Source organism: Salmo salar, chromosome ssa13 (assembly GCF_905237065.1).
Source record: "Salmo salar chromosome ssa13, Ssal_v3.1, whole genome shotgun sequence".
In the NCBI taxonomy this organism is placed as follows: domain Eukaryota; kingdom Metazoa; phylum Chordata; class Actinopteri; order Salmoniformes; family Salmonidae; genus Salmo; species Salmo salar.
The window spans coordinates 46740563-46765239 of NC_059454.1; the positions used below are offsets into that span (position 1 = coordinate 46740563).

Genomic DNA, 24677 nt, shown 5'->3' on the forward strand with positions numbered 1-24677 from the left:
TACCTGGCCAGGGGAATGTAGGTTTGGGCCAGCGACCAGCACGAGCGCAGGGTCGTTAAGCAGGACCACGCTCAGGCGCCTCAGCCACAAAAATCACATTAATGCGCTTCATATGGCGTCAGTTGGGTGAGGGAAGATATCTCCATCAGCAGATCTGACAAGTCAGTGTCTCGCACTGTTTTGAAATGATTAGATGTGCTGAAACAAAGGCGCTTCAAAATCATTGTGCATTGGTGTCTTATTGAGAGGGAAATTTGGATGAAAACTGAGCAGACTGTCAAATATGTGTTTTATATATCCACCACAAACAACTATTTGAAAAAGTACTTATCAACTCTGATCATGAAGTGATTTGGTAATGAGCCTCTAAAACCAAAAGCACTACCTGTTTGAGGACAAAAAAACTATTAGTTGAAATGTAAGCATAATACAAGACACAGTCCAGGAATGGAAATGACATGTTATTTCTCCTGACCTTCTGCAGGGCGTGGAGCTTCTTCATTGGCCCCGTCTCTGCTGTGTCGCTCAGGTTACTGCGCAGCTGGAAGATTAAAGGGTCCTCTTCCTGCTCTGCCAAAGTGCACCCCTGAGATAAACACGGTTACCATGATGATGCGCACACACACACACACACACTCAGTGAGCCCAGGGCTCCTAAACATCTGTTCTGCCCACAAGTTTCATTTCCTTCCTGAAGAAAAACACACTGTAAGCAACGTGCCTCAATTAATCCTCTTCTATTACACTGTCTGCTGGAATTATAATTGTTCAAACCTGCCTCGTGCGTTTCTCACAGATTGCCTCCTCGCTATTCTCAACACATTTCAAATCACGTGCTGTCCAAAAACGTGAGACCAAAAACTGACCTTGACGATCCGACAGATGAGCACATCATAGTGCTGGTGTTTGATCCTGTGCTTCAACATCACTTTGTTCACCATAGGGATGAAGATCTGGTACTAAAGCAGGGAAGTAGAGGAAGAGAGGAGAGATAAGAGACACCCATGACAGACTGGCGATGCTTTTGATGGTTTGATCAAAAGCTGCTGCGCGGCCAGACTTCCCTGCATGTGGTGGGGTTGGATTTCTGAGGGGTGACATCATCGACTCCTAAAGAGTAACACTCCCTACTGCCGCTGTGGCACTTTGTGATGGCACAGGAGTCTATCGAAGGGGTGTGGGCGCACTATGGGAGAATGATGTGCAAGCCGAGAATTCCAGTGACTCTGAAACATGGATAAACAACACCCCAAACACAGCTCAGCTACCAAAGTGCACTGGGAGAGTGTGGACAAGCTGAGAGGAACATCGAAATGGGAGCACTTGGCCCTCCTATGTTGAACATAATAAATGGCTCTCTATCCACCGATGTGTACCAAACTCACTAAAAGTGGCAGCAATAAAGCCTCTTTTGAAAAAGCCAAACCTTGACCCAGAAAATATTAAAAAGTATCGGCCTATATCGAATCTCCCATTTCTCACAACATTTTTAGAAACAGCTGTTGCGCAGCAACTCACTGCTTTCCTGAAGACAAACAATGTACACAAAATGCTCCAGTCTGTTTTTAGACCCCATCATAACACTGAGACTGCACTCGTGAAGGTGGTAAATTACCTTTTAATGGCATCAGACCAAGGCTCTGCATCTGTTCTCTTGCTCCTAGACCTTAGTGCTGCTTTTGACACCAGCAATCATGACATTCTTTTGGAGAGATTGGAAATCTTAATTGGTCTACATGGACAAGTTTTGGCCTGGTTTAGATCTTATCTGTCGGAAAGATATCAGTTTGTCTATGTGGTTGATTACAAATCAAGTGAAAATGTCGGTGTTCATCAAGGTTCCATTTTAGGACCACTATTGTTTTCACTATATATTTTACCTCTTGGTGATATCTTTCGGAAACATAATGTTAACTTTCACTGCTATGCAGACGATACAAAGCTGTACATTTCGATGAAACATGGTGAAGCCCGAAAATTGCCCTTCCTGGAGGCCTGTGTTTCAGACATAAGGAAGTGGAAGGAGGCAAATGTTTTACTTTTAAAGTCGGACAAAACCAAGATGCTAGTTCTAGGTCCCAAGAAACAAAGAGATCTTCTGTTGGATCTGACAATTAATCTTGATGGTTGTACAGTTGTCTCAAATAAAACTGAAGGACCTCGGCGTTACTCTGGACCTTGATCTCTCTTTTGACGTAACATTGCAAAAATCAGACGCTTTCTGTCCAAAAATGATGCAGAAAAGATCATCCATGCTTTTGTCACTCCTAGATTAGACTACTACAATGCTCTTCTTTCCGGCAACCCGTATAAAGCCCTAAATAAAATTAAGTTAGTGCTAAACACAGCTGCTAGAACCTTGACTAGAACCAAAAATGTTTATCATATTACTCTGGCTTCCTGTAAAGGCTAGGGCTGATTTCAAGGTTTTACTGCTAACCTACAAAGCATTACATGGGCTTGCTCCTACCTATCTCTCCGATTTGGTCCTGCCGTACATACCTACACGTACGCTACGGTCACAAGACGCAGGCCTCCTTGTTGTCCCTAGAATTTGTAAGCACACATCTGAAGGCAGGGCTTTCTCCTATAGAGCTCAATTTTTATGGAATGGTCTGCCTATCCATGTGAGAGACACAGACTCTGTCTTGCCATTTAAGTCTTTACTGAAGACTCAGCTCGTCAGTAGGTCCTATGATTGAGTGTAGTCTGGCTCAGGAGTGTGAAGGTGAACGGAAAGGCACTGGAGCAACGAACCACCCTTGCTGTCTCTGCCTGGCCAGTTCCCCTCTCTCCCCCGGGATTCTCTGCCTCTCAGCCCCTGTAATAGGGTTAGTCACAAGCTTACTGGTGCTCTTCCATGCCATCCCTAGGAGGGGTGCGTAATTTGAACCCCTCGGGTTCATGCCGTGGGGGGTGATCTTCGTGGGCTATACTCGGCCTTGTCTCAGGATGGTAAGTTGGTGGTTGAAGATATCCATCTTGTGGTGTGGGGGCTGTGCTTTGGCAAAGTGGGTGGAGTTATATCCTGCCTGGTTGGCCCTTTCCGTGGGTATCGTCGGACGGGGCCACAATGTCTCCCAACCCCTCCTGTCTCAGCCTCCAGTATTTATGCTGCAATAGTTAATGTGTCGGAGGCTAGGGTCAGTCTGTTATGTCTGGAGTATTTCTCCTGTCTTATCCGGTGTCCTGTGTGAATTTAAGTATCTCCCTCTAATTCTCTCTCTCCCTCCCCTCCCGGAGGACCTGAGCCCTGGGACCATGCCTCAGGACTACCTGGCCTGATGACTCCCTGCTGTTCCCAGTCCGCTTGGTTGTGCTGCTGCTCCAGTTTCAACTGTTCTGCCGGTGACTATGGAACCCTGACCTGTTCACCGGACGTGCAACCTTGTCCCGGACCTGCTGTTTTCGACTCTCTCTACCGCACCTGCTGTCTCTAACACCGAATGCTCGGCTATGAAAAGCCAACTGACATTTACTCCTGAGGTGCTGACCTGTTACACCCTCTACAACCACTATGATTGTTATTTGACCCTGCTGGTAATCTTTGAACGTTTGAACGGTTTGAACATTTTGGCCATGTACTGTTATAATCTCAACCCAATACAGCCAGAAGAGGACTGGCAACCCCTCTGAGCCTGGTTCCTCTCTAGGTTTCTTCCTAGGTTCCTGCATTTCTAGGGAGTTTTTCGTAGCCACTGTGCTTCTACACCTGCATTGCTTGCTGTTTGGGGTTTTAGGCTGGGTTTCTGTATTGCACTTTGACATCGGCTGATGTAAAAAGGGCTTTATAAATACATTTGATTGATTGATTTTTATGAACACATTTCCTCCATCCAGCCCAGATGGGAAATGAACAGAGTGTGACAAAAAAACGTAAGACCCTGGCACTTTGTATCTCAGAAAGTGGGCCCCATTTCTTCAGTACAGTAAATTCTATAGTACCATTTGGGAAGAGGTAGGAAAGAAAATTTAACATGGGAGTGAAAATACTCATGTGAATCAGAGCTGTGTGCCAATTTATAAAAAAAAAAAATGAAAAAAAATTACTTTACAGTACATGTCCCCAACTACCAATTGTATGGGAGATTGGTGGTATACTGACTTGCGTGCCTGTAGGGGTAGGTCAGGTGCATCAAACAGCTTGACGATGGGAGGCAGTAACAGGTTGGCACCAAACAGCTGAATTGCACTGAAGACACATTAGAGCTATAGGCAGCACACTATGCATCCTTATACTGGTATGATGGTCAAACAATATAACAGGACATGAGGTACGAAATAACTTGTTTCGCATCAGCAATGTCAATTGGACGTTTGTATTTATAAAACATACAGATGCAACCTGTTCAGTATTGTTTGTGAGAAGTGATTGCCAATGCCAACATTCTCATCTTCCAAAAGGGATTCTTGTTCATTGCGAGCTAAGTTTACAGGACAGTGGTCTTTTCGATATTGCTAGCCCTCATGCTTCCTTCATAACAGTACAATGGTTCCAACACCACCATCAAGCCACGGATTTTAGTACATTTGGTCAAGTGGGTAGATCTTTTCTGTGGAACTAACTGATTTTCCTGTACACGATTTCTCAATGGGATGGGGTGGACAGCTCCCGCGAATGATGGAGTTCTGTTTCCTTTTCTCTACTTGGACTAGGAAGGTAACCAGATTCTTTCTGGCTCTGCCATGACCCTCTGGTGATACGTATCGAGGTTAGACCTGCATCCCAAATGGCACCTAATTCCCTATATAGTGTATTACTTTTGACAGAGCCCCCTTATTGGCTCTGGGGAAAAGTAGGGCACTGTATATGAAATAGGGTGCCATTTGGGACTTCCCCAGAATTCAGGTTCTATAGACCATACACATAGTGTAGGGGGTTGAAACTAGTATGCTTCTGGTTAGCTAATATTCATCGCTGCCTTAGAGAAACAAGACAAGCGCTACAATGGAGAGTTGAATAACTGTGGTGGGTTAGAGTGCGATGAACCTCTTCAGCATCTCGTCCCGTCAGCGGGATCAAAATCCAGGGAAAACTCCTAGCGACATTAGCATAACGAAATGTAATATTTTTTTTTTTTCAAATATAGGACTGTCTCATATCGTTTTATAGATACACCTCTCCTGAATCGACCCACGTCGTCCGATTTCAAAAAGGTTTTACAGGAAAAGCAAATCATTAGATTATGTTAGAGGAGTCCATCGTAAAAGCAGCAAAATAGCCATTTTCCGACCAACCACATGCATCACAAATAACCAAAAAACAGCTAAATGCAGCACTAACCTTTTACAAACTTCATCAGATGACACACCTAGTACATCATGTTACACAATGCATGCATTCTTTTGTTCAATAAAGTTCATATTTATATATGAAAACAGCATTTTACATCGGCGTCTGACGTTGACTAACTATTTTCCCGTCAAATGCAATCCGGGGAAACAGAGCTACAATTTACTGAATTACTATTCGAAAACATGTTTAAAATGTAATATTGTCATTCTAAGATTTATAGATGAATATCTCTTGAAAGCACCTGTCATACCAGATTTAAAAATAACTTTACTGGGTAATCACACTTAGCGATAAAAGGGGATGCGATACTCAGAAAATGAGCTAGTAAATACAGCTCGGCGCCATCTTGGAACAATCGCATATCACATCTAATGTTGTATAATATTGTCAATAATCCCTTACCTTTAGTTGTCTTCATCAGAAAGCACTTCCAGGAATCCCAGGTCCACAACAGATGTATTTTCGGTCGAAAAAGTCCATCCTTTATGTTCCATTAGCTTGCTGTTGTTAGCGCGTCCGAACGGTGTATCGAACTACTCTGCCGTGCGCGCCACAGCCGTTTCGAAATAAAACATTTTTTTCCCATTTAGGTTCGTTCAAACATGTCAAACGTTGTATAACATAAATCTTCAGGGCCTGTTTCAACAAGAGAGCCAATAAGATTCGAGGGGGATGATTTCATTGTGTTTCAAAACGTTTCCAAAGGTGGGGGTAGACAGGGCCGCCGGCGTCATAATGGTGATGGCCCTCCCCCTGTGACCAATTTCCAACGCGTCTCATTCACTGAGTTTCGACAGTAGAAGGCTCAAAACACTTTGTAAAGACTGGCGACATCTTGTGGAAGCAATAGGAAGTGCTCAATGAACGATATCTCACGGTGTGAATAATAGGCAACGATGTGAAGTTGAGTCCGCAATTCAGAATTCCACTTCCTGGTTCAATCGGTCTCGGGGTTTTGCTGCCATATGAGTTCTGTTATACTCACAGACACCATTCAAACAGTTTTAGAAACGTTAGGGGGTTTTCTATCCACAGGTATTAATTATATGCATATCCTAGCTTCTGAGTCTGATTAGTAGGCCGTTGAAAATGGGCACGAATTTTTTCCAAAATGCGCTGTGGCGCCCCCTATCGTAGGGTAACGTCAAGAGGTTTTAACCCTATGGTCTATTTTCACCGCCAAGATTTGCTGTTTAAGGAAAACCTGTATTGTTGTCATTGCTAAAATCGGTGAAATAGGAGAGTGCCAGCTATGCTTCATTGGCTGGGTTGTTGTAACGATGGTCTTTGGCTAGAGTCAAAGAGTCATGGGGTGAGTTTTGATGGCAACCACAAACAAATGGTAACTGGAAGAACAGCAAGTAAACTGGTCTGTGATGGAGAGCTGTTGTAGCAGTAGTGAAGTAGATAAATCATTTATCAGTTTTGTAAAATCATTACATTTTATGTAATGTTTCCTCAAATCCTCAGACTGTATATTTCACTAACCATGACTGCCGCTGTACAATTAATTACAATGTGTGTTGATGTAGTCATCATTGGTTACAGGAAAAACAAGTTTTCAGAACACCGGCACATTACCTCTGTGGTGCTGGGAAAATAAAACACACTACATAGTCCAAAGTGATAAGAGACTCCTGCACTCAAATGTAACTCTGCATGTCTATGTCGGACCAGACATTTACAGTGCCTTGCGAAAGTATTCGGCCCCCTTGAACTTTTCGACCTTTTGCCACATTTCAGGCTTCAAACATAAAGATATAAAACTGTAATTTTTTGTGAAGATCAACAACAAGTGGGACACAATCACAAAGTGGAACGAAATTTATTGGATATTTAAAACTTTTTTAACAAATCAAAAACTGAAAAATTGGGCGTGCAAAATTATTCAGCCCCCTTAAGTTAATACTTTGTAGCGCCACCTTTTGCTGCGATTACAGCTGTAAGTCGCTTGGGGTATGTCTCTATCAGTTTTGCACATCGAGAGACTGACATTTTTGCCCATTCCTCCTTGCAAAACAGCTCGAGCTCAGTGAGGTTGGATGGAGAGCGTTTGTGAACAGCAGTTTTCAGTTCTTTCCACAGATTCTCGATTGGATTCAGGTCTGGACTTTGACTTGGCCATTCTAACACCTGGATATGTTTATTTGTGAACCATTCCATTGTAGATTTTGCTTTATGTTTTGGATCATTGTCTTGTTGGAAGACAAATCTCCTTCCCAGTCTCAGGTCTTTTGCTGACTCCTTCAGGTTTTCTTCCAGAATGGTCCTGTATTTGGCTCCATCCATCTTCCCATCAATTTTAACCATCTTCCCTGCCCCTGCTGAAGAAAAGCAGGCCCAAACCATGATGCTGCCACCACCATGTTTGACAGTGGGGATGATGTGTTCAGGGTGATGAGCTGTGTTGCTTTTACGCCAAACATAACGTTTTGCATTGTTGCCAAAAAGTTCGATTTTGGTTTCTTCTGACCAGAGCACCTTCTTCCACATGTTTGGTGTGTCTCCCAGGTGGCTAGTGGCAAACTTTAAACAACACTTTTTATGGATATCTTTAAGAAATGGCTTTCTTCTTGCCACTCTTCCATAAAGGCCAGATTTGTGCAGTATACAACTGATTGTTGTCCTATGGACAGAGTCTCCCACCTCAGCTGTAGATCTCTGCAGTTCATCCAGAGTGATCATGGGCCTCTTGGCTGCATCTCTGATCAGTCTTCTCCTTGTATGAGCTGAAAGTTTAGAGGGACGGCCGGGTCTTCGTAGATTTGCAGTGGTCTGATACTCCTTCCATTTCAATATTATCGCTTGCACAGTGCTCCTTGGGATGTTTAAAGCTTGGGAAATCTTTTTGTATCCAAATCCGGCTTTAAACTTCTCCACAACAGTATCTCGGACCTGCCTGGTGTGTTCCTTGTTCTTCATGATGCTCTCTGCGCTTTAAACGGACCCCTGAGACTATCACAGGGCAGGTGCATTTATACGGAGACTTGATTACACACAGGTGGATTCTATTTATCATCATTAGTCATTTAGGTCAACATTGGATCATTCAGAGATCCTCACTGAACTTCTGGAGAGAGTTTGCTGCACTGAAAGTAAAGGGGCTGAATAATTTTGCACGGCCAATTTTTCAGGTTTTTTTTGTTAAAAAAGTTTGAAATATCCAATAAATTTCGTTCCACTTCATAATTGTGTCCCACTTGTCATTGATTCTTCACAGAAAATTACAGTTTTATATCTTTATGTTTGAAGCCTGAAATGTGGCAAAAGGTCGAAAAGTTCAAGGGAGCCGAATACTTTCGCAAGGCACTGTATGTCATTGTTGGCTAAGGCAATGGGATAAATGAGTGGGCAATGCCATAACTGGACTGATATACACATCCAGAGGTAAAATGTCATTTCAACCAGTTCTGCCCGCCGACACTTTATTGGAAAAGGTCCAACTCTGACCTAAAAGTGGGCGAGCAAACCCCCAGAAGTAAATCTGTGTGGAGGTAAGTCCTGAGAAAAGATTATGTTATCCTCATGACCTTACCTTGATGGTCACACGGCGGCCCGTGCTCATGTCGTGCATAAAGACGTACAGCAGTGTGGAAGGAGCTGCAGCAGGTAGAGTTTGAACTCGTCCCCTAGGGCCACCACAATTTGCTCAATCAGATATACATTGCATTCGGAAAGTATTCAGACCCCTTGACATTTTCCACATTTTGTTACATTACAGCCTTATTTTACAATTGATTAAATAGTTGTTTTCCCTCAATCTACACACAATAGTATTGTATTTTAGAAATATTAGCAAATGTATTAAAAATAAAAACTGAAATCACATTTACATAAGTATTCAGACCCTTCACTCAGTACTTTGTTGAAGCACCTTTGGCAGCAATTACAGTCTCCCAGTATCTGATGTCTCCCAGTATCTGGTGGAAAGGTGAATTAATCTCCCAGTGTCTGGTGGAAAGCAGACTGAGCCAGGTTTTCCTTGTGCTTAGCTCCATTCCATACATTTTTTATCCTGAAAAACTTCCCAGTCCTTAATGATGACAAGCATACCCACTATGCTTTGACAATAAGGACAGCGGTACTCAGTAAGGTGTTGTATTGGATTTGCCCCAAACATACAGTGGTTCTTCCTTTAAAAGTTTGGAGCTTACACCGCGATATTTTGGTAAATTGCGTCATTCTGGCAACAACGGCTGACACTTAAATAACGTGCCATAAAATTCTGCAGCACTCCGCAAGCTGTGCTGCAGTGCACATTAACTTTTAAAGGAAGAACCACTGTAAGTTTGTTTTCAGGACAAGACGTTAATTGCTTTGCCAAAATGATTGCAGTATAGTGCCTTGTCGCAAACAGGATGTACGTTTTGGAATATTTTTATTCTGTACAAGCTTCCTTCTTTTCACTTGTCAGTTAGGTTAGTAGTGGAGTAACTACAATGTTGTTGATCCAGCCGCAGTTGTCTCCCATCACAGCCTTTAACCTTTCACTGTTTTAAAGCCACCACTGGCCTCATGGTGAAATCGCTCAACTGTTCCCTTCCTCTGTATCTTTGTAGTGACTGGGTGTATTGATTCACCATCCAAAGAAATTAAGAACTTTTTTTTTACCCATCTACCAATAGATGCCATTCTTTGTGGGGCATTGGAAAACCTCCCTGGTCTTTGTGGTTGAATCTGTGTTTGAAATTTACTGCTCGACTGAGGGACCTTACAGATAATTGTATGTGTGCGGTACAGAGATGAGGTTGTTATTCAAAACTCATGTTTAACACTATTATTGCACACAGAGTGAGTCCATGCAACTTATTTGACTTGTTAAGCAACTGTTTACTCCTGAACTTATTTAGGCTTGCCAATACAAAGGGGTTGAATACTTGACTTAAAACATTCAGATTTAAATTTATTAATTTGTAACAATTTCGAAAAACATTCCAAATTATTATTTTTTTAAATAAAAACATTTTATACATTTTTAATTCAGGCTGTAGCAATAAAATACGGAAAAAGTCAAGTGGTGTGAATACTTTCTGAAGGCACTGTATGTGAAAGTACAGAACCTGTATTTGTTTGTAGCAAGTTAAATAAACATGTAATGTATTGCAATATTGAAGTTACACAGGGAACGGACATATTGGGATTTGACAGCGAACAGTAAAGTTAACCGAACAATAAACTTTGGCATGTTTTTCATGCCAACAAGACAAAGCATATTGAAACCACAACTGTTATCAATTTCTCCTTTAGAGTAGTCTTTATTTCAGCCATTCATATTCACAAAATTGTAGTCATCTTTCAATTTTTAAACAAGGAAATACGATACTTATGTATTCAGTAGTTATAGATTAAACAAATGCAAATCATAGTGCGGTGATGTTGATTATAGTATAAGCATCAGTATTAACAAAATGTATCTTTACATCTTGCCATCTGATGGCATTGATAATCAATAGGATGGATTTTAACGGTAGAAGAGTAACACAGCTGCTTCACTAATCTCCTTTGATGAACTCCATTCTGTGTTGGTACCATAGCCATTCCAGTCAAAGCTTGGGAAGTCACCACACTGACGAGGGGCCTGCTCAGGGAAGTGTCCACCACCACCAATACAGTAATGTTCAGTGTCGCAGCGAGTGTTCAGTGTTGGTTTGACCCCAGAGCAGATAGCCATGGCTGCCCGTTCATTATTTATTGGCCTGAAAGTAATGAAGCCAGGCTCAAACTGGTTTCTTAAGTTGGGCCCGTAAAAATTTCTGGTGGTCTCTATGTTCCCAAAGTCATACACGATTGGAATGGCAGGTCCTGTGTTGCCACATGCCCCAGCATTATATCTCACTGGGTAGAGCTTAAAGAGTTGGTGCAGGTTTCCCCCATAAATGGTGAGAAAGCGTCTCTCTGTGTGCTAGCGGAGGATGGCGGCTATGTTCCAGTGTTCCATAGGGGAGTTGTTGGGAACGTGCCACACCGACATGTCTTCTGCCACAATGTCATAATACCCAGGATTCTTGAAGTCATCTGAGGTGGCACCATCTGTGGTTCCAAAAGTAACCATGTTGGCCCAGTTTCCGTCTCCGTCTGGCCAGTTAGGGTTGCTGCCTTGCTGGCTAGACCAACGGTCACCCACTGTGCACTTCCCATACATGTTGTTCTCGTGCACACTCGCCACAAGTGTCCAGCCACCGCCAGCAGTAGTCATGTCGCAGAAGGTCTGGTAGACCCCCCCGTTGGCTGTGGTGAGGTAGTAGTTCTTTTTGGTCATATCTGTCTCTTATTTCCTTACAGCTTTTGGCAATGAAACTGGCCCTGTTTCTCAGCCTCTCCAAACGGTTCAAGACTGTTGTGGCTACTGGAGCCTCTGCATGCCCATTTTCTTGAAATGCTTTCACAAATTGAGGCAGTTGCACCATCAGTAGATGGATCATCATCAGGAGAAACCAATGCTTCATTTATTCTGTGGTGAGTTCTCAGTAAAGTATCTGTTCAGTATCGTGCTCTAGTCTCTTTGACAGACTGGGCAAAGACCAGTTCAACATCCAAATGGAGTTAATATTTGATTTAGTTGTCAATAGTTGCTAAATTCCGGTAACTTTCTCAAAATCTGCAGGTTTTCCAAAAACCCTGGTTGGAAGATTCATAGAAATCAGGAGGGAATAAGCAGGAAATCCAGAATACTCCAACAAATATTTCTGGAATTTTAACCCTTTACACTCGCGGGAAGAGGCCTATATCGATAGGGCTAAATTGAAATGTTTCTTAGAGAAGAAATGTGGAAAGCATATGCATAACCATGGTAACGACTAAAAGGGAACAGTTGAGATGATTAGACTAAAGGTGAGGAGGACACAACAGTTCACCTGTCAAGACTGAATACTTTTTTCATTTTTGTAATTTAACAAACACTTATCCAGAGCGATTTACAGCAGTGAGTGCATACATTTTTCGTACTGGTCCCCCGTGGGAATCAAACCTACAGCTCTAGAGTTGCAAGTGCAATACTCTACCGACGGAGCCACACAGAACCAAACATGGAATCCAAACATTACACTGTTGATTTTACATTTACTATACTTTGGATATGTTCAGTAACATGATTATTAATTCATTATTTTCTTGCAAAATTTGGGCACCATAAGACCAAAAACTGACAAGGGTTTGAGTGAGAGGTCTACTGGTGTCTCCAAGTGGCCACATACACACCCCTCTCTAAAGTGTGCACAGTTCTTAAGTCATTTCAATGCACTTTGACTCAAAGAAGAGTCCTCAAATATAAGGCGCTCTTTTGAGCTCTCCTAGCTGTGCCTTTGAGGAACTAGAGTTAGCACACTTGTAGTCATTTTGTTTGGAACACAGCCCGGCATCCCCGTCACACAATTACTGTTTACGCAATCCAAAAACTGTCCATTATAAATCTGGTCCAGCCAGGTGGCATCATCTGAAAGCTTGTTCTATTGCCAACATGACTAGCTAAATGATAAAAACTGAACTTACAGTGTTAGACTTCCACAAGGCAATTCAGAGAAGCATATCGTAATTTTGGTGCGCATAGAATGGAGTCATGAGTAGGGCTGTTGTGGTGACCGTATTACCGCCACATGACAGTGACAAGTCAGGAAGGCAGTCAAATTCCACATGACCGTTTAGTCACAGTAATTAGTTTTCTTCAAGCTCTGATACTGATGGTCATTAGTAGCCTACCAACCTGCTAACTGCCTGGTACTCAGCACTCTATTGTCTCTCTAATCACTGAAATCAATGCAAATGCATTCGAAAATCTAAATGAAAGACTTCATGAAAGCCCAGGAGCTCATGTTGCGCAACATTTCTGTAGGCTATGCAATAATAATTAAAAAGAGGATCCAATCATCTTTCTATAGGCTAGGCCTACTATACTTATTTCTCAACTTTCCTAATATTAAGTACATTGCTATATACATTGGTGTCACATATTGTTTTGTAAATGTAAAGACAAGATTAAATCAAGAATAGTCTGATGGGTGACAATATTAGCCTATGTGAATTATATACACTGCTCAAAAAAATAAAGGGAACACTTAAACAACACAATGTAACTCCAAGTCAATCACACTTCTGTGAAATCAAACTGTCCACTTAGGAAGCAACACTGATTGACAATACATTTCACATGCTGTTGTACAAATGGAATAGACAACAGGTGGAAATTATAGGCAATTAGCAAGACACCCCCAATAAAGGAGTGGTTCTGCAGGTGGGGACCACAGACCACTTCTCAGTTCCTATGCTTCCTGGCTGATGTTTTGGTCACTTTTGAATGCTGGCGGTGCTTTCACTCTAGTGGTAGCATGAGACGGAGTCTACAACCCACACAAGTGGCTCAGGTAATGCAGCTCATCCAGGATGGCACATCAATGCGAGCTGTGGCAAGAAGGTTTGCTGTGTCTGTCAGCGTAGAGTCCAGAGCATGGAGGCGCTACCAGGAGACAGGCCAGTACATCAGGAGACGTGGAGGAGGCCGTAGGAGGGCAACAACCCAGCAGCAGGACCGCTACCTCCGCCTTTGTGCAAGGAGGAGGAGCACTGCCAGAGCCCTGCAAAATGACCTCCAGCAGGCCACAAATGTGCATGTGTCTGCTCAAACGGTCAGAAACAGACTCCATGAGGGTGGTATGAGGGCCCGACGTCCACAGGTGGGGGTTGTGCTTACAGCCCAACACCGTGCAGGACATTTGGCATTTGCCAGAGAACACCAAGATTGGCAAATTCGCCACTGGCGCCCTGTGCTCTTCACAGATGAAAGCAGGTTCACACTGAGCACATGTGACAGAGTCTGGAGACGCCGTGGGGAACGTTCTGCTGCCTGCAACATCCTCCAGCATGACCGGTTTGGCGGTGGGTCAGTCATGGTGTGGGGTGGCATTTCTTTGGGGGGCCGCACAGCCCTCCATGTGCTCGCCAGAGGTAGCCTGACTGCCATTAGGTACAAAGATGAGATCCTCAGACCCCTTGTGAGACCATATGCTGGTGCGGTTGGCCCTGGGTTCCTCCTAATGCAAGACAATGCTAGACCTCATGTGGCTGGAGTGTGTCAGCAGTTCCTGCAAGAGGAAGGCATTGATGCTATGGACTGGCTCGCCCGTTCCCCAGACCTGAATCCAATTGAGCACATCTAGGACATCATGTCTCGCTCCATCCACCAACGCCACGTTGCACCACAGACTGTCCAGGAGTTGGTGGATGCTTTAGTCCAGGTCTGGGAGGAGATCCCTCAGGAGACCATCCGCCACCTCATCAGGAGCATGCCCAGGCGTTGTAGGGAGGTCATACAGGCACGTGGAGGCCACACACACTACTGAGCCTCATTTTGACTTGTTTTAAGGACATTACATCAAAGTTGGATCAGCCTGTAGTGTGGTTTTCCACTTTAATTTTGAGTGTGACTCCAAATCCAGACCTCCATGGGTTGATAAATTGGATTTCCATTGATTATTTTTGTGTGATTTTGTTGTCAGCACATTCAACTATGTAAAGAAAAGTATTTAATAAGATTATTTCATTCATTCAGATCTAGGATGTCATTTTAGTGTTCCCTTTATTTTTTGAGCAGTGTATTATCACTTGTGAATGATGCCCAGCATAATAAACAATGGTTGACTTGTTCGAATCATAGTCGCACACCTCACGTAGCCTAGCCCATAGGCCTATATGTTTTAATAAAGTTTGTCACAACTAGTGGCCAAATAACTTTAAGCACATTAATCTGCTTTACAAGGGGTATAGAGCCTAACTGGTATACATAAACTGGGGGATAGTAGATTGACATATGCTAGTGCTTTTGCTTTTCGTAAGGCCTACTCATGTTGTTGGTTGACGAAAAGTAATGTGGAAATGTATTCCAATATCTTCAATATGCACCCTGGAATTGGATAAGGACGCAAGTAATTGCGACCCCAATGTGTCAGTCTTCACGTGTTGCCTGTGAGAAAGATGCTTCGGATTGTGCAGCACATTCAGAGAGAAGGGTACAAGGCAGCACTCTGGGCCACAATAGGCATGGATTTCTTTAGGGTGCTTTACGGCCACAAAGGGGATGCCGCTGTGAAATTTGAGGCATTATCAAGTGCTTGTCAATTTGTGAATGAGAGACTATTGGAGTGTGTACAGCCTGCGCAAAATGTATGCCTTTCCAAGCAACTTTTTTCAAATCATTAGTCTCATCATGCAGCCTTACAATGTATTTAAAATCAAAACAGTCTGAAGTTTGTAAAACAACTAAAGTTACTTTGATAACTCTAAACTAAGCATATAGGAGTACCTATTTATTTGTTAACCGCTCAACACAGAAGTCGCATGTGCACACTCCCTAAAATCAATTAGAGAAAATATTTATTTTTATTCAGCTTTATTCAATTGTATTCTTCATATTATACTGCCACAAAATAAGCAAATCTTGTCTGCTAAATATACTAGTTTAGCAAAAGAATAGGTCCTGTGGGCTATTCTCTTCATCTGAAATAGTCTACATTTTCTTTAGACCTAGTGGTTCCTCCTTTAAAAGTTGTGAGCTTACACTGCGGGACTTTGAGGTACGCACCAAAGTACGTTAATCTCTAGGAGAACAAACACGTCTCCTTCCTGAGCGGTATGAAGGCTGTGTGGTCCCATGGTGTTTATACTTGCATACTATTGTTTGTAGAGATGAACGTGGTACCTTCAGGAATTTGGAAATTGCTCCCAAGGATGAATCAGACTTGTGGAGGTATACAATGTTTTTTCTGGGGTCTTGGCTGATTTCTTTTGATTTTCCCACGATGTCAAGCAAAGAGGCACTGAGTTTTAAGGTAGGCCTTGAAATACATCCACAGGTACACCTCCAGTTGACTCAAATTATGTCAATTAGCCTATCAGAAGCTTCTAAAGCCATGATGACATTTTCTGGAATTTTCCAAGCTGTTTAAAAGCACAGTCAACTTAGTGTATGTAGACTTCTGAACCACTGGAATTGTGATACAGTGAATTATAAGTGAAATAATCTGTCTGTAAACAATTGTTGGTAAAATGACTTGTGTCATGCACAAAGTAGATGTCCTAACCGACTTGACAAAACTATAGTTTGTTATTAAGAAATTTGCGGAGCGGTTGAAAAACGAGTTAAAATGACTCCAACCTAAGTGTATGTAAACTTCCAACTTCAACTGTACATGTACTGTAGTTATTACCACACGAGATTCCCACATTGTAGCCTGATCATGTACTCTTCCATGGCAAATAAAGGTGCCGTTCAGGTATGAATCTGAGACATTCCAGGTGTATCAAACTCCATTCTTTGAATGATGCGGTGTCTGCATTACAATTATACACTTCAACAGTTACCACTCCTGCTCCTGGGACATCAATGTGTAATCTATGCAATAGACTAGAAACATGATTTCATTAAAGGCTGATTTGTAATTCACATACACAGAAAACTATGCATATCTAACTATCTGCATTGATCTGAGGACACGGGATAGGTGTAGTATTTCAATGAGATACTTAATTTCAACCAGTGGAGAATGTGAAATGCTTTATTGAAAGAAGTTCATTGTCTAGGTGTTATAAATACATAATAATTATTGTAATATTATAAATACAAGTTCAATCTGTACTTCAATGCACATACGGTGTGCATTATAAAAACGAGGAAGAACGAGGTGAGGAGAGAGGTGATTAGACCGAAAGAGATAACAGCGGCAGACAGCACATGATTAACGAATTACAGTGCTACCCTAATTACCTCTCAGTTCATCACAAATGCGGTGTCTCCTAACCAGCCTTGGGCCCCCAGTTGGCCCGAAGGTTATCTTAACTTCTCTAGGGTAGGGAGCAGTATTTTGACATCCGGATGAAAGGCGTGCCCGTAGTAAACTGCCTGCTACTCAGGCTCAGAAGGTAGGATATGCATATTATTAGCAGATTTGGACAGAAAACACTGACGTTTCTAAAACTGTTTTAATGATGTCTGTGAGTATAACAGAACTCATATGGCAGGCAAAAACCTGAGAAAAATCCAACCAGGAAGTGTGGAAATCTTTTCAAGTGATTATCTATACAGTGACTTAGGGTTAATTTTGCACTTCCTAAGGCTTCCACTAGATGTCAACAGTCTTTAGAACGTTGTTTCATGCTTCTACTGTGAATAGGGAGAGAATAAGAGCTCCTGGAAGTATATGAGTGAGAAAATGACATGAGCTCAGTGGCGCGCACTCACCTGCGAGTTAGCTGTGTTCCTTTTCTTTTTTGAAGACAAAGGAATCGTCCAGGTTGGAATATTATGGAAGATTTATGATAAAAACATCCTAAAGATTGATTCTATACATCGTTTGACATGTTTCTACAAACTGTAGTATAACTTTGACTTTTCGTCTGGACTTAGTAAGCGCGTACCTAACGCGCGAACAAAATGGAGGTATTTGGACATAAAGATATAGTTTATCGAACATTTAATCTGGAACTGGGATCCCTGGGAGTGCATTCCGATGAAGATCAAAGGAAAGTGAATATTTATAATGTAATTTTTGTCATTTCTGTTGACTCCAAAATGGCGGGTATCTGTATGGCTTGTTTTGATATCTGAGCGCTGTACTCAGATTATTGCAAAATTTGCTTTCGCCATAAGGTTTTTGGAAATCTGACACAGCGGTTGCATTAAGGAGAAGTATCTATAATTCTTTGAATAACTTGAATATTTTATCAACGTTTATGATGAGAATTTCTGTGCTCATTCACCGGAAGTTTTGGGAGGCAAAACATTTCTGAACATTACACGCCAATGTAAAAATGGGGTTTTTGGATATAAATATGAACGTGGACAACTACAAATACCTGGGGGTCTGGTTAGACTAAACTCTCCTTCCAGATTCACATTAAGCATCTCCAATCCAAAATTAAATCTAGAATCGGCTTCCTATATCGCAACAAAGCATCCTTCACTCATGCTGCCAAACATACCCTCGTAAAACGGACCATCCTACCAATCCTCGACTTCAGTGATGTCATCTATAAAATATCCTCCAACACTCTACTCAACAAACTGGATGCAGTCTATCAGTGCCATCCGTTTTGTCACCAAAGCCCCATATACTACCTACCATTGCGACCTGTACGCTCTTGTTGGTTGGCCCTCGCTTCATACTCGTCGCTAAACCCACTGGCTACAGGTTATCTACAAGTCTCTGCTAGGTAAAGCCCCGCCTTAGCTCACTGGTCACCATAGCCGCACCCACTCCAGCAGGTATATCTCACTGGTCAGCCCCAAAGCCAATTCCTCCGTTGGTCGTCTTTCCTTCCAGTTCTCTGCTGCAAATGACTGGAACGAACTGCAAAAATCTCTGAAGCTGGAGACTCATATCTCCATCACTAGCTTTAAGCACCAGCTGTCAGAGCAGCATGCAGATCACTGTACATAGGCTGTTTACAGATGGGCTACCTACCTACCTCATCCCCACACTGTATTTCTTTATTTCTTTCTCTTGCTCCTTTGCACCCCAGTATCTCTACTTGCAAATTCATCTTCTGCACATCTACCATTCCAGTGTTTAATTGCTATAGGTCACCATGTTCTATTTATTGCCTTAACTTACTTCATTTGCACTCACTGTATATAGACTTTGTTCTACTGTATGTTTTGTTTATTCCATGTGTAACTCTGTTGTTGTATGTGTCGAATTGCTATGCTTTATCTTGGCCAGGTCGCAGTTGCAAATGAGAACTTGTTCTCAACTAGCCTACCTGGTTAAATAAAGGTGAAATCTAAAAAAGACACGAGGACAAACAATAGAAGATACTGTATGTGACGCAGACACCTATCGAAGTATACCTGAAACATTTAAATAGAGGGCAATGAGTCTCACCACTTGGTTATTGCAAGGCTAAACCCCAGGGAAATCATGACTTGGCAGCAACAGATAGTCAGTCCAGTGAAAATAGCTGTGTTTATGTGGTGTAAATCAGAAAATTGGCAGCTGACATCTTAAGTTTTTTTATTTTTTATTTAATAAATGTGAGACAGGTTCCATGTACAACAAGGCAGGCAGAGATGGAGAGAAAAAGAACATAGAGGTAATTAAACTGTTCTGGTTATGGACACTTGCCAGCAATAAAGCTTCCACGGTCTGTTCCTCTCACAGTGAAAATCCGGTAATATCTACATTTTCGACCCCTTGATCAGCTCGCTCTCTGAAAGTAAAGAAAATAGATTCTTTTTTATAGATATGAAAACAATAACTGAGATATGACCGTTCCATCTAAAGCAGCAGATGTCAATACAGCACAGAAAGCTTAACACCAAACTGGTATTGTGGTTGTTCATTAGGTGATGGGAAATATACAATGACACCGGCACCATCTATACGCTGCAAAGACTCCCTAACTCTTCAGGACAGACGTTGTGCTCTTTCATCCTTCTGTAAACAAAGCTAACCGTTACACTGTCATGAAATATGATTATATATCGACTATGAAACAAATAGGACATGGCCTGCTTATGAGTTGCCATGAAAGAAAGTTAGATGAATTGAACTGAAAATGGCGAGAACAGGCGTTCGTAGCTAAATGCTTTTGGTTATCTTGAGAATAATAATTGCATGACTTATCATTCTATGGTATGTATGTAATATACTGTAGTAGAATGTTATGAACTGACACAATCGTGGGAGCTAACTACTAGCTATGTAACGTTAGAAGTTGGACAGAAGAACACCCAGTGCTGCTTACCTGAGATGCCATCATCACACAGTCCTTCGCAGGTGTCCGCTATGACTTCCTTTGTGTCAGAAAAAAGTTGCTTTCACAACAATTATTTTTGATTAAACATAAAAATAAAAAATAAAAGGTTTGCTCTCAAAGACAAATGTACCTCCATAGCATATAACAATTTGCCTGTGAATAACCACACCTTCATGCAGAATTCTTGACGCACAACCGAAGATGCTGCCATATCCTGCCAGCACGCCCACAAGCAAGCCGCAGAATGATGACGCGTGGAAGAGGGAAAGGCACAACAAAAATTTGTTGCAAGTTGGGGAGGGGGGACTAATAGCTGAACAATAGACTATTCAACCTTTTCTAAAGAATGGTCTAATAGCAGAGCTTGGGTGTGAACCCCCCCTCCTATAACAGACCAGATTTGCCCTGACGGCAAAGGGGTAGTAATGTAATAAAGTAATGATTTATCAAATAAGTTACCTTACACATTATGTTGGCTGACAATTTGTTAGCTATGCTGTCCTTACGAACCACATAGCATATCATTACAGCAGTATGTATGTTAGCTAGCTACCTAACGTTAGTAGTTATACATCAAACTTGCTAGTATATTAACCTGTCTGGGAACGTGGGACACTTGCGTGGAATCGCGTCGCGCGAAATACAAATACCTCATGAATGCTATAACATCAATTTCTCAAACATATGACTATTTTACACGATTTTATAGATACACCTCTCCTGAATCTAACCACGTTGTCTGATTTCAAAAAGGCTTTACAGCAAAAGCAAAACATTAGATTATGTTAGCAGAGTACCCTGCCAAAAAAAAAAAAAAAAAATTACACTGCCATTTTCAAAGCAACTAGCATGCATCACAAATACCCAAAACACAGCTAAATGCAGCACTAACCTTTGACAATCTTCATCAGATGACACTCCTAGGTCATCATGTTACACAACACATGCATTTTTTGTTCGATAAAGTTCATATTTATATATAAAAACAGCATTTTACATCAGCGCGTGACGTTCAGAAAATATTTTCCCTCAAATGCTTCCGGTGAATCAGCGTTACAATTTACAAAATTACTATTCGAAAACATTTTTAAAAATGTAATATTGTCATTCAAAGAATTATAGATTAACATCTCGTGAATGCAACAGCATTGCCAGATTTAAAAATAACTTTACTGGGAAATCACACTTTGCAATAAACGACGTGGTATACTCAGAAAAATAGGCTAGGCGATACATGTTAGCGCCATCTTGGAACCATCTAAAATCAAATATTCTATTGTAAATATTCCCTTACCTTTGATTATCTTCATCAGAAGGCACTTCCAGGAATCCCAGGTCCACAACAAATGAAGTTTTGTTCGAAAAAGTTAATAATTTATGTCCCAATAGTTCCTTCTTGTTAGCGCGTTCCGAAGGCTACTCATAATGTACTGAAGCGTGCGGGACTTGTCGTCACGAATGTGCAAAAAATATATATTTACATTCGTTCAAACGTTGTATAACAAATCTTTAGGGCCTTTTTCAACCAGAGCTTCAATAATATTCAAGGCGGACGATTGCATTGTCTTACTAAACGTTTCAGAACAAAAGGGTTCCCATGGGCGCCCGCGTCATAGTAGTAATGGCCCTCCCCCTGTGACCAACTTCCCAAGCCTCTCTTTGGGTCAGTTTCTACCATAGAAGACTCAAACCACTTTGTAAAGACTGTTGACATCTAGTGGAAGCCTTAGGAAGTGCTAAATGATTAATAAGTCCCTGTGTGTTTCAATGGCAAAGGCTTGAAGTGATTCCACACATCAGATTTCCACTTCCTGTTAGGATTTGTCTCAGGGTTTTGACTGCCATATGAGTTCTGTTATACTCACAGACACCATTCAAACAGTTAGAAACTTTAAATTGTTTTCTATCCAAATCTACTAATTATATGCATATTCTAGTTACTGGGCAGGGGTAGTAACCAGATGAAATCGGGTACGTTTTTTATCCGGCCGTGCAAATACTGCCCCCTATCCCCAACAGGTTAACCTCTTGGCGTTCCCCTAGGATAGGGGGCGCTAAAGCGATTTTTGAAAAAAATTCGTGCCCATTTGAAACGGCCTCCTACTCAAACTCAGAAGCTAGGATATGCATATAATTAATACTTGTGGATAGAAAACACTCTAAAGTTTCTAAAACTGTTTGAATGGTGTCTGTGAGTATAACAGAACTCATATGGCAGTCAAAACCCCGAGACAGATGGAAACAGGAAGTGGAATTCTGAATTGCGAACTCAACTTCCTCACGTTGCCTATTAATCACACCGTGAGCTATGGTTCATTGAGCACTTCCTATTGCTTCCACAAGATGTCCCCAGTCTTTACAAAGTGATTTGAGACTCCTACTGTGAAAACTGAATGAACGAGATGCTGTGGAACGTGGTCACACGGAGAGGCCCATCACCATTATGACGCCGACGCCCCTGGTTACCCTCCCCTTTCGAAAGGTTTTGAAACACAATGCAATCGTCCCCCTCTAATCTTATTGGCTCTCTTGTTGAAAAACGCCCTGAAGATTTATGTTATACAACGTTTGACATGTTTGAACGAACCTAAATGGGGAAAAAATGCATTTTCTCGAAATGGCTTTCCCGTGGCCGACGGAAGTTTTGGAGCAGCCTTCAGACGCGCTAACAAGAACAAGCTCTTGGAACATAAAGGAGTAATTTTTTTCGAACGAAAATACATTTGTTGTGGACCTGGGATTCCTGGAAGTGCTTTCTGATGAAGACAACCAAAGGTAAGGGATTATTGACAATAGTATACAAGACTAGATGTGATATGCGATTGTTCCAAGATGGCGCTGACCTGTAACGTTAGCCTATTTTTCAGAGTATCGCAAAGTATGATTACCCAGTAAAGTTAATTTTAAATCTGGCATTACAGGTGCTTTCAAGAGATATTCAGCTATAAATCTTAGAATGACAATATTACATTTTAAAAGCATAGTTGTTGTGCGTTCTCATTGGACATTCGGGTGCTTTCGTAAATTCGCTCTGGCTATCTACTCCGATTTCAGAGCACTCGTCTGAGTGTACCAGAGCGCAGAATAATGAATTTACGTGCGTTCAACGGCCGGTGTCAGTAAAAAATAAAAAAATAAATTTTTTAAAAAAGAGAAAAAAAAAGGCGTAATTAAAATTGTTTCCAGCAGCACAGTTATTCACCAACTCTCTGGTTAACACAAACTGCCTAACCAGCTCTGCTAGGGAAAGTAAAATGGTCAGTGGTCTCATTTGTGTCTGGAAGTATCTAGCAAGCTAGCCAATGTTAGCTTGGGTGCTTGACTGCCGTTGTAAGGCCAGAACACTCAAATCAACCCTACTCGTCGGCCGGAATGTCCAGTGTGCGCTCCGAGCACGAAACGGTCTGAATTTACAAACGTCACATTGTACAACGCCATATTTTCTGTTCCATCCTAACGGAAATGGAGGGTTTTTCCATTTTTCATGGAATAGAAACACCATAATATAAAATTAAGCAAGTACCAGTGAAAAGTTGACACACCTACTCATTCCAGGATTTTTCTATATTTTGACTATTTTCTACATTGTAGAATAATATTGAAGACATCACAACTATGAAATAACATCATTTCCCACAGTAAAACATGAAGGAGGTGGTGTTATGGTGTGGGGTTGCTTTGCTGATGACTGTCTGATTTATTTAGAATTTTTTTTAAAAGGCACACTTAACCAGTATGGCTACCACAGCAATGATACGCCATCCCATCTGGTTTGGGCTTAGTGGGACTATCATTTGTTTTTCAAGAAGGCAATGACCCAAGACACACCTCGAGGCTGTGTAAGGGCTATTTTACCAAGAATGAGAGTGATGGAGTGCTGTATCAGATGACCTGGCCTCCACAATCCCCCGACCTCAACCAAACTGAGATTGTTTGATGAGTCGGACCGAAGAGTGAAGGAAACGCAGCCAACAAGTGCTCAGCATATGTGGGAACTCCTTCAAGACTGTTGGAAAAGCATTCCAGGTGAAGCTGGTTGAGAGAATGCCAAGAGTGTGCAAAGCTGTCATCAAAGTGTGGTGTGTCAACCCCGCACCATAACACCTCCATGCATTACAAATGCAGAGATCATTCGTTGACCCATACCGCTTCTCACAAAGACACGGCAGTTGGAACCAAAAATCTCCAATTTGGACTTTTAGGTCTTAAAGTAAAGTAATGGACAAGTGCTCAGCATTTGTGGGAACTCCTTCAAGACGCTGGATGAGAGAATGCCAAGAGTGTGCAAAGCTGGCCTCCCGAGTGGAGCAGCGGTCTAAGGCACTGCGTCGCAGTGGTTAAGGCGTCACTACAGACCCGTCGTTCGATCCCAGGCTGCGTCACAGCCAGCCAAGAGACCCATGAGGCAGCGGACAATTGGCCCAGCGTCGTTCAGGTTAGGGGAGGATTTGGCCGGCCGGGATTTCCTTGTCCCATCAGGCTCTAGCGACTCGTGGCAGGCCGGGCGCCTGCAAGCTGATTCCGGTCGCCAGCTAGTCAGTGTTTCCTCGGACACATTGGTGTGGCTGGCTTCTGCGTTAAGCAAGCAGTGAGTCAAGAAGGAGTGCATCTTGGCGGGGTAGTATTTCGGTGACGCATG

General features: G+C 42.1%; 2 pseudogenes; both read right to left on the reverse strand.

Annotated features, from left to right (window-relative positions):
- Positions 1–24677, reverse strand: part of LOC106567298 (serine/threonine-protein kinase mTOR-like) — a 153861-nt pseudogene that overhangs the window by 84058 nt on the left and 45126 nt on the right.
- On the reverse strand, positions 10523–11821 carry LOC106566951 (intelectin-like; annotated as a pseudogene).